The sequence below is a fragment of the Drosophila bipectinata genome, chromosome XR (genome assembly GCF_030179905.1).
Source record: "Drosophila bipectinata strain 14024-0381.07 chromosome XR, DbipHiC1v2, whole genome shotgun sequence".
Lineage (NCBI taxonomy): Eukaryota > Metazoa > Arthropoda > Insecta > Diptera > Drosophilidae > Drosophila > Drosophila bipectinata.
This window is the reverse complement of record NC_091735.1, coordinates 6,502,681-6,511,223: the sequence shown is the minus strand read 5'-3', so window position 1 is coordinate 6,511,223 and position 8,543 is coordinate 6,502,681.

Genomic DNA, 8,543 nt, shown 5'->3' with positions numbered 1-8,543 from the left:
CTGTTATTTACTTAATCTTGCGGCCATTCTCGGGCAAAACCAACACGATGGGCTGGCAAGACGCCCCCCACTCCATCAAAATCAAGCCGCCTCCTAAAAAGAAGCCCTATTCTAACCTTCAAGTTGTCGACTCCAGCGACTCCGAGCCTGGAGAAATGAAACGGAAGTCGGCTAAAAAACCCGTCAGGGAAGACGAACCAACCACCAGCAAAGCAGCAAGAGCGGCATTGAAGGCTAATATTGAAAGTAATTATTATGCTATTCTATCTGATTTTGAAGATGAAGTTTTAGACAACGGCACGGAAGCGGTCGATGATGAAGAGGTACTTATGTCTTCTAAGTCCCCCAAGAAGAAGGAAATCAAGCCACCACCGATTTTTATCCCAGATGTCTCTAACATTGCTGCTCTGCATCGAGGACATCGTTGGCAAAAAAAAGGACTTCTCCTACAAAGCCGCCAGAGGCAATCAGGTGAGGATTATGATGCCGGATAAGGAGTCCTACTCTGCTCTCAAATCCCACCTCGATAGTGCCGGGAAAAGGTATTATACGTTCCAGCACAAGGAAGATAGAGCCTATCGAGTTGTTGTGAAAGGTTTGCATCATACCACTGACATCGATGACATTAAAGCGGACTTCCGGCGACAAGGACACGTGGTCCGAGATGTGCGCAATGTCGTAGGGCACATCTCCAAAACGCCGATGTCGATCTTCTTTGTCAATCTGGAGCCATCCAGGAACAATAAGGAGATCTTCAATGTCAAGAGATTCTGCCACTCTGTGGACACTGTCGAACCTCCACGCAATTTCCATGATGTGCCGCAATGCTACCGGTGCCAAGGATTTGGGCACAGTCAGCGATACTGCAAGCTGCAGCATCGATGTTAAATGCGGCGATCATCACAGCACAAGCGAGTGTTTTTTTTTTTTGGATTGCGCCATTGAGGTGAAAATCTATCCTAGATACTATTGGCCCGTACCAATAGCATGCACGATTCACCGGCATGTCTATCCGGCGCCTACGTACTAAAGACACCCCCGCACACACCACAGACCCCGCGGTACCACTGCTAAGTATTACTTCGCGGGGAAGGGTTGCCTAATCTAGGCATTCTCCCTTAAGCGACGTTCATTTTCGAGTCTTCTAAAGTCGCCCTGTGTATAAGCTATCAACTTGCTTACCCAGTTCCATTGCTCCTGTGAGGTACACATGAATTCCACGAGCTGCTCTGGATCTGGTAGCGATCCGACGGTGGCACGATATCTCCTACAATTGTATAATATGTGCTCTGGGTCCTCGTCTGCTCCTGGGCAGTTGGGGCACATTGGACTCTCGTCGTGTCCGAATCTATAGAGATATTTTCTGTACCCCCCGTGACCTGTAAGAAACTGGGTAAGCTGGTAACTAACCTGACCGTTATTCCTTCCGATCCACTCCTGGATGTTTGGTATTAGCCTGTGCGTCCATCTACCTTTGGTCGTTGCGTCCCACCTCTCCTGCCATGAGGATAATGCCGCTTGTCGGGCTGACGTCTTAATGGCCTCTCGGGATGAGTTCCTTCCCCGTTGCCGATTGGCTGCGTAAATTTCTTCCGCTTCATTAGCCAGAATATCGATGGGAATCATTCCGGCTAGAACGAGGGCGGCTTCCTCGGATATGGTTCTAAATCCGGATATGACTCGTAGGGCCGCTAGTCGGTACGATGCCCCTAGCTTTTTCTTAAGCCCCTGATGTCTTCTGACTGACGCAGCCCATATCGGCGCAGCGTACAGCAAGACCGACGTCTTGCTACAGCACAAGCGAGTGTAAGAAGTCACGTGAGGAAGTGGCTAAATGCGTGCACTGTCACGGGGCCTATCCTGCGTCGTACAAAGGATGTCCGGCTTACAAGAAAGCCAAGGCCTGCATGGCTCCTAAGGAACCACGACCACCTCAACCACGCCGCTTAGCGTACCCACCCCCTCAGCCATATCCAATTACGGACACCACAGCCAGAAGCTATGCTGACATAGTTAAAGGAGGAGCCTGGCCTTCACAGACACCAGCGACAGCACAGGGGATGCCACAGGCAGACCAACTGGCGGCATTTATGGCGAGGGTGGAAAACCTTCTTGAGAGAGTAATGGACAAAATATTCGAGCGAATGACAGCTATGATGAACTCCATCCTCTCTCAAGTATGCAGCAAATAGGCCTGCACGTAGCCTTTTGGAACGCTAACGGACTTGTCCAAAACAGGCTTGAGGTGGAACATTTTATACACACTCAATGCATCGACATACTACTTTTAGCAGAAACCCATTTCACCCATAAGTCATTCCAGAAATTGCACGGATATGACGTAATACATGCAGACCATCCTAGCGGAAGAGGACACGGAGGAGCGGCGATCATAGTCAAGGCCAGCATTGACTACAACGACATAGCAATACTTAAGGAAGACTGGATCCAGTGCGCCAGAATTTTCGTCTCCACTCCTTTGGGAAAAATCACCATTGCATCTGCATATAAGTTAACTGAAGTTAACCGAGCAGCAGCAATGTCCGATTATTTAAGAGCTCGCTCTGGCCAAACTGCTGACACAGCGTCTGGCCGGAAGCCCATGCATAGCGGCAAGCACTGCACATTTGCGTGGCCGCTATGAAATACTTTTTCTTAGCTTTAAGTTTCAGTTTGTGTCAGAGTTTTATACAATAAAGAGCACCATAAAACCAATCTCCGGCACTGCCGTTAACTTGTAAATTCATTTGTTGAATTGGTCACCGCGCCTCAAGCGCCGTGAAAACGGGGCAAGTGCTCCCATCATAACTCCCGTCACAGAGCGGATCTCCCCTCGGCAACCGCCAGGGATCTCAACCACTACCTACAAGGAGTAGCAACACCCCCCGGCAACCGCCAGGGGTAATTACCTTACAACATATCTCCAGCGTCTGCGGCATCACCGACTGCAGCAAGGGATAACCAACAACAACATTATCATAATACAACACCAAATTATATTACTTGGCGCCCAACGTAAAAAACCATGTAAGTGAGCACTTTTATTTACACAGTACTTCTAAGTCTGCATGAATTTTTTGTTGTGTACTAAAAAAAAGAAAGAAAGACAAGAATAGTGAAATATTGTGCCTTACGCTAACAAAAAACTGCAGCCCCATAAAATTTTTAAAATTTAAATAATCTTTATTAGTTGGCTGACGGTTTAGCATTAACATTTTTTATCTATTATAAAATGTTTAAACCATTTCATTTTGTGAACCAATTATTGTCCCAATATTGTTTGCATTTCTGTTTTTTGTGAATAAATAAATGAATATTTCTACGTAACACAAAAAGTGCGGAATAAAAATTCCTAACCAAACCCAAAAAATCGCTGGCAGAAAATTAAATTTAATCCGAATTTAATTTAAATTTAAATTTCAATCGGAAATAATTTATATAATCGCGTGTATTTAATTCAGCTTTTATATGTCTTTTTTGTTACACAAGATTTCTTGGTATTAGCCGCGCAGTTTTGGTTACTTATTTTTCTTTTCCGCTTTGTTTCCCCACTCCATTTTCGAGATCACGATACGGCCGCACATGCAGTGTGTGGCAATTTGTTGTCTTAATTTTTTTTTTCTCTGTTTATAATAAGCGGAGGGTCAGTCCCCGCGCATCCCTCACCTTGTCTCTACTTGGCAAGGCAACAGCGCAGTTCGACGAGCTCGCACACATAACTGAAGCGGCGGCTCAGCCCCCGCGACCCCCCCACAAGCCCAAATGTCTCTATAGACATGCAATTCGAGCATGCATTAATTCTTTTGGGCGCTATTATGGGTGCAGCTCCACATGAGCAGCCCTTTTCACCACTAAAGGAGTATAAGACAATTCTCCAGCGACTCTGAGTCCGAGGCCGCAAATATGGCATTCAGCATGGAACAAATGACGGCCACTATACAGGCGGCCGTTAACCATGCCTTTCGGGAAGCCAATATCGAACACCAGCGTAGGGAAAACGAAATGCGCCTAGCTCTTCAAGAAAGCCAGCGTAGACGAAATGAATAATGAATAAAATAAGGGGCCCATGCCGATGCCGTACTGTCTTTGTTTAGCACTGTACTAAATTTCGACGCGATTATAAATCGACTCGACTTTACGTACAATGATAAGTGACAGATTCACGTTATCGAGCAAGAAATGGGTACTCTCAGGCAGGGAAATCTAACCCTCCTACAATACTACGACGAGGTCGAGAAAAAACTCACCTTGCTCACCAACAAAGCTACCATGTCGTACGAAGCCTCGGCGGCAAAAGTTTTGTGTGACAAATTCCGGGATGACGCACTCCGAGTATTTATCTCGGGGCTTAAGCGCAGCCTCACGGATGTCCTTTTCTCGGCAAAGCCGAAAGATATGCCTTCAGCTCTCGCTTTGGCACAAGAAGTGGAATCTAACCACGAGAGGTACTCCTTCGCGGCTTCATTTGCCAAAAGCCAGGAGGACAAAGACAAAAATCCTACGTACTACGCCAAACAACGCAAGGCGCAGGTACACTCTGCTCCACGCAGGGCAAATACCCATGAACCCATGGACATCGACCCATCGCGGTCCAAGATTCTTAATCCATCTCAGGCCCCGTCATTCCAAAACAGGAAGCCAACCGTGTCCGATCGATCGGGCCTACACAACAAGCAGAAGGTTAACCACGTCGCGCAGAGCGCAGGCGGAACCGGGAAGAAATATACAGCCGCAGCTTCAAGCACGGCTCAGGAAATTGACGACGACTTCAATCAAGATTATGATTCGGACGTCATTAATTTTTTAAGGGAATATCCCTGCTACACGTCGGCCAACGACAAGCCGACGGGGTTCAAACGGAATCGAATGACCCACAATACGCGATACAGGATACGATTAACACGCCCAGAATAAGTTCCGCGACAGGAGAAATGCTTCCCGGCAAAACAGGGGTTTCGAAGCTGGCGAAAAGATCCTAGTGTAGTCTAGCAGGCGACTGAGCAACAAACTGTCACCTTTGTTCGAGAAAGAACCCGTGGAAGCGGACATGGGGACCACAGTCCTCATTAAGGGGAGGGTGGTCCACAAAAGACAACTGAGCGTGACTCAACTATCGCCCGCCTAATAAGTTTTCATCTTTTTTTATTGTCTTTTTCCTAGCCACTTGGCATAAGCTTTTGCTTCCATTATTATTTTAATCATGCTTTAGTGGTGTGCTACCTAGTTTCAATTGAATTCACAACACATCCAAATTACAGGTTTTCAACCATATTCCTAATTTTCCTTTTGGCCGCAACACGCGTCGCGTCTTGGACCATTCCAAAGCCAAATACATTCCCATCATTGATGGTCGAATCCTGATATGGGAGGAATTCGCTTTCATAAAGCACTTAGCGAATCACTCGAAATATAGGCGCGTCATCGAAGAAACAAATGGGATGACCGTCATGTTCCCGCAATCTCACATGCAGAAACTCCTAGTTGTTGATGTCACCCACCTACGCGACGTGCTCGACTCTTTGAGCATCCATCATAGGGCAGCAAGAAGTTTAGACTTCTTAGGGACTGCGCTAAAAGTAGTGACAGGAACGCCGGACGCAAAAGATTTTGAAAGAATTAAATTTAAATAATTCCAATTAACAAATGCAAACAATAGGCAGGTTAATATTAACAACAAAGTACAAATTCAAATCAATAAAATTTCCACTACCGTCAACCAACTTCTGAGGTCAGCAAAAAAGTCCCAAATTGATACTGGTAGGTGCCCAGTGATCGAGATGCTTTTAACTCGAAATAGAATGATAGCAATGGAGCTGCAAGGGTTGATGCTAGCAGTGGCACTTGCCAAAGTTAATATTGTTGGCCCCAGCATCCTAGATCATGCAGACCTGGAAGGTGTGTGGATGGAAGAGCCCACCGTTAAGATCTTACAGTCCGATGACTTATTACATTTTATTATTAAGTTTCCAAAGATAAAGTCGGCCTGCAGCAAGATAACCGTTTTCCCAGTGTCACATCACAACACCATGCTCAGGCTGGAAGACAACGTCATTGCCGAATGCGACAGTGAGATCCACACCGTGGAAAAGTGCTCAACGACATCAGGAGCTACATTTTGCCGAGTGGTTCGCAGAAGATCATGCGCCCAAGAGCAGGAGGCACGGCGCATTGCGAGATCTAACAAAGCGATTTACACCCCATCACTTACGTTTATGAAGGGATAGTAATTGTAAATGATCGCTCGGCTCACGTGTGTGTGGATAATGGCACCTGTGTTCATATAAAGGGCACATATCTTATCACTTTTGAAAAGAGTGCCATTGTCAACGAAACCCGATTGGTCAATCATGACACAGCCCAGAAGAGGGCTCCAGGAGTGGCCAGCTCACCTTCCCTGAACGTCACCATGGAACGTAACGTTCTTAGCCTTCCTTACCTTCGACGACTGAGTGAACGTAATCTGGAGCACATCAAAGAGTTCGGGAAGGAGATTAACCACCATCAGTTACATCAGTTGGTGTTCATAGCGGGAGCAATATGCTGCGCTTTAATTGGCATCGGCTTGACCTATCGGCGAGTCACTCAGGCCCGAAAAACCGCGGCCCAGCTGAAGGAGATGATTGCCCAAATAGGGTCGGCCGAGGGCGGCCTCATTCTTGAAGGGGGAGTAGTTAACTGAAGTTAACCGAGCAGCGGCAATGTCCGATTATTTAAGAGCTCGCTCTGGCCAAACTGCTGACACAGCGTCTGGCCGGAAGCCCATGCATAGCGGCAAGCACTGCACATTTGCGTGGCCGCTATGAAATATTTTTTATTAGCTTTAAGTTTCAGTTTGTGTCAGAGTCTCATACAATAAAGAGCACCATAAAACCAATCTCCGGCACTGCCGTTAACTTGTAAATTCATTTGTTGAATTGGTCACCGCGCCTCAAGGGCCGTGACAACGGGGCAAGTGCTCCCATCATAACTCCCGTCACAGAGCCGATCTTCCCTCGGCAACCGCCAGGGATCTCAACCACTACCTTCTAGGAGTAGCAACACCCCCCGGCAACCGCCAGGGGTAATTACCTTGCAACATATCTCCAGCATCTACGGCATCACCGACTGCAGCGAGGGATAACCAACAACAACATAATTACACAAACCCAATTTATATTATTTTATATCCGGTTTTAACTGCAAGGGTATACTATAAACTTCGGCAACGCCCGAAGTTAGCTTTCCTTTCTTGTTAAAAGTCCACTCGGTTCAGAAGTTATTCGCATTCAATTTTTATTTTCAATTTTTATAATAAAAATTGAATCATAACACTTATTTTCAATTTTTTTAATTAAAATTGAATCATAATTTTTATTTTTTTTTTTAAATAAAAATTGAAAAATAATTCTTATTCTTAATTATTATTATAAAAATTGAAAATAAGAGTTATATTTCAATTTTTGTCATAAAAATAAACAAATAATTTTTTTTTTTTTAATTATAACAATTACGGTCCCTGCTTTTAACTGCAAGATATACATTGTTGTTTATGCTTCTATCAGAATGGTCGACGTGAAGCGATGAATTTCTTCTTCGCAGAACATTTTTAAGTAAGAAGCTATGCATTATTTCCATTAAAAATAGAGGGCATTTTTTTTATTGATAACTGTTTAAAATTTATTTTTTATTTTAATAATATTTTTTTCAACTCATTGTGAATGTTACAATATTTTTTTTCAGTGTGCCGACATGAATTGCAAAAATAAATTCTTCAATGTATTGCACGCAGTATATAAGTCAAAACTGCCGGGACTATATCCTATATACTATATCCTATATAGCTACCATATAACTGATTGATCGGATATGCTGTAACTTTGTTGTTTTTTTTAAGTTAGAGAGTTCGGATTTTGCATGAGTGCTATGTTTGGCAAAATAATACGACCTACCAAATTTTATAAGGATAACTGAACAATCGGAAATGACCCAACTTTCGTGTTTTTTTTAAGATAGAAAGCTGGAACTTGGGAAAGATTATATTTTTCGTCAGATAACCCGACCTACTAAATTTCATAACGATCGGCCGACTATATCTTATAGCTGCAATATAACTAAACCAGGGGTGGGCAAGCCCATGGCTCCTCGGGCTCTCAAGGCTCCCTCCGTTATTCGTAATTTTTGGCGTCAGCAAATCGGTCCAGACGGTCGGGTCGCGCGGCCAGTGAGTCGTGGAGATTTACAAAAACAATGCTACACGAATTTCGAAGCAGGTGCGGACCCGACTCCTCGGTCCCGAGTTTGCAACAACAAAAAATAAGGGTGGGTTTGCGCACAAGCAACTTAAAACAAAAACAATTTTAAAGCGAACTGCGCAGTTGTCGTCGACTTCTGCACAGCCAAAAAAGTTTGGAAGTCATTCTGTGCAGTGAATTCAAGACAATAATAAATAAGTTAAAAAATAATAAAAAATTAAATGTACTGAAACTGTTTTTGTCAGTGTATTCTTTTTGCTCGCACATTCTGCCTGGCTCGTGGCAGCGACGCATCGCGACGGAGGTGGTTGT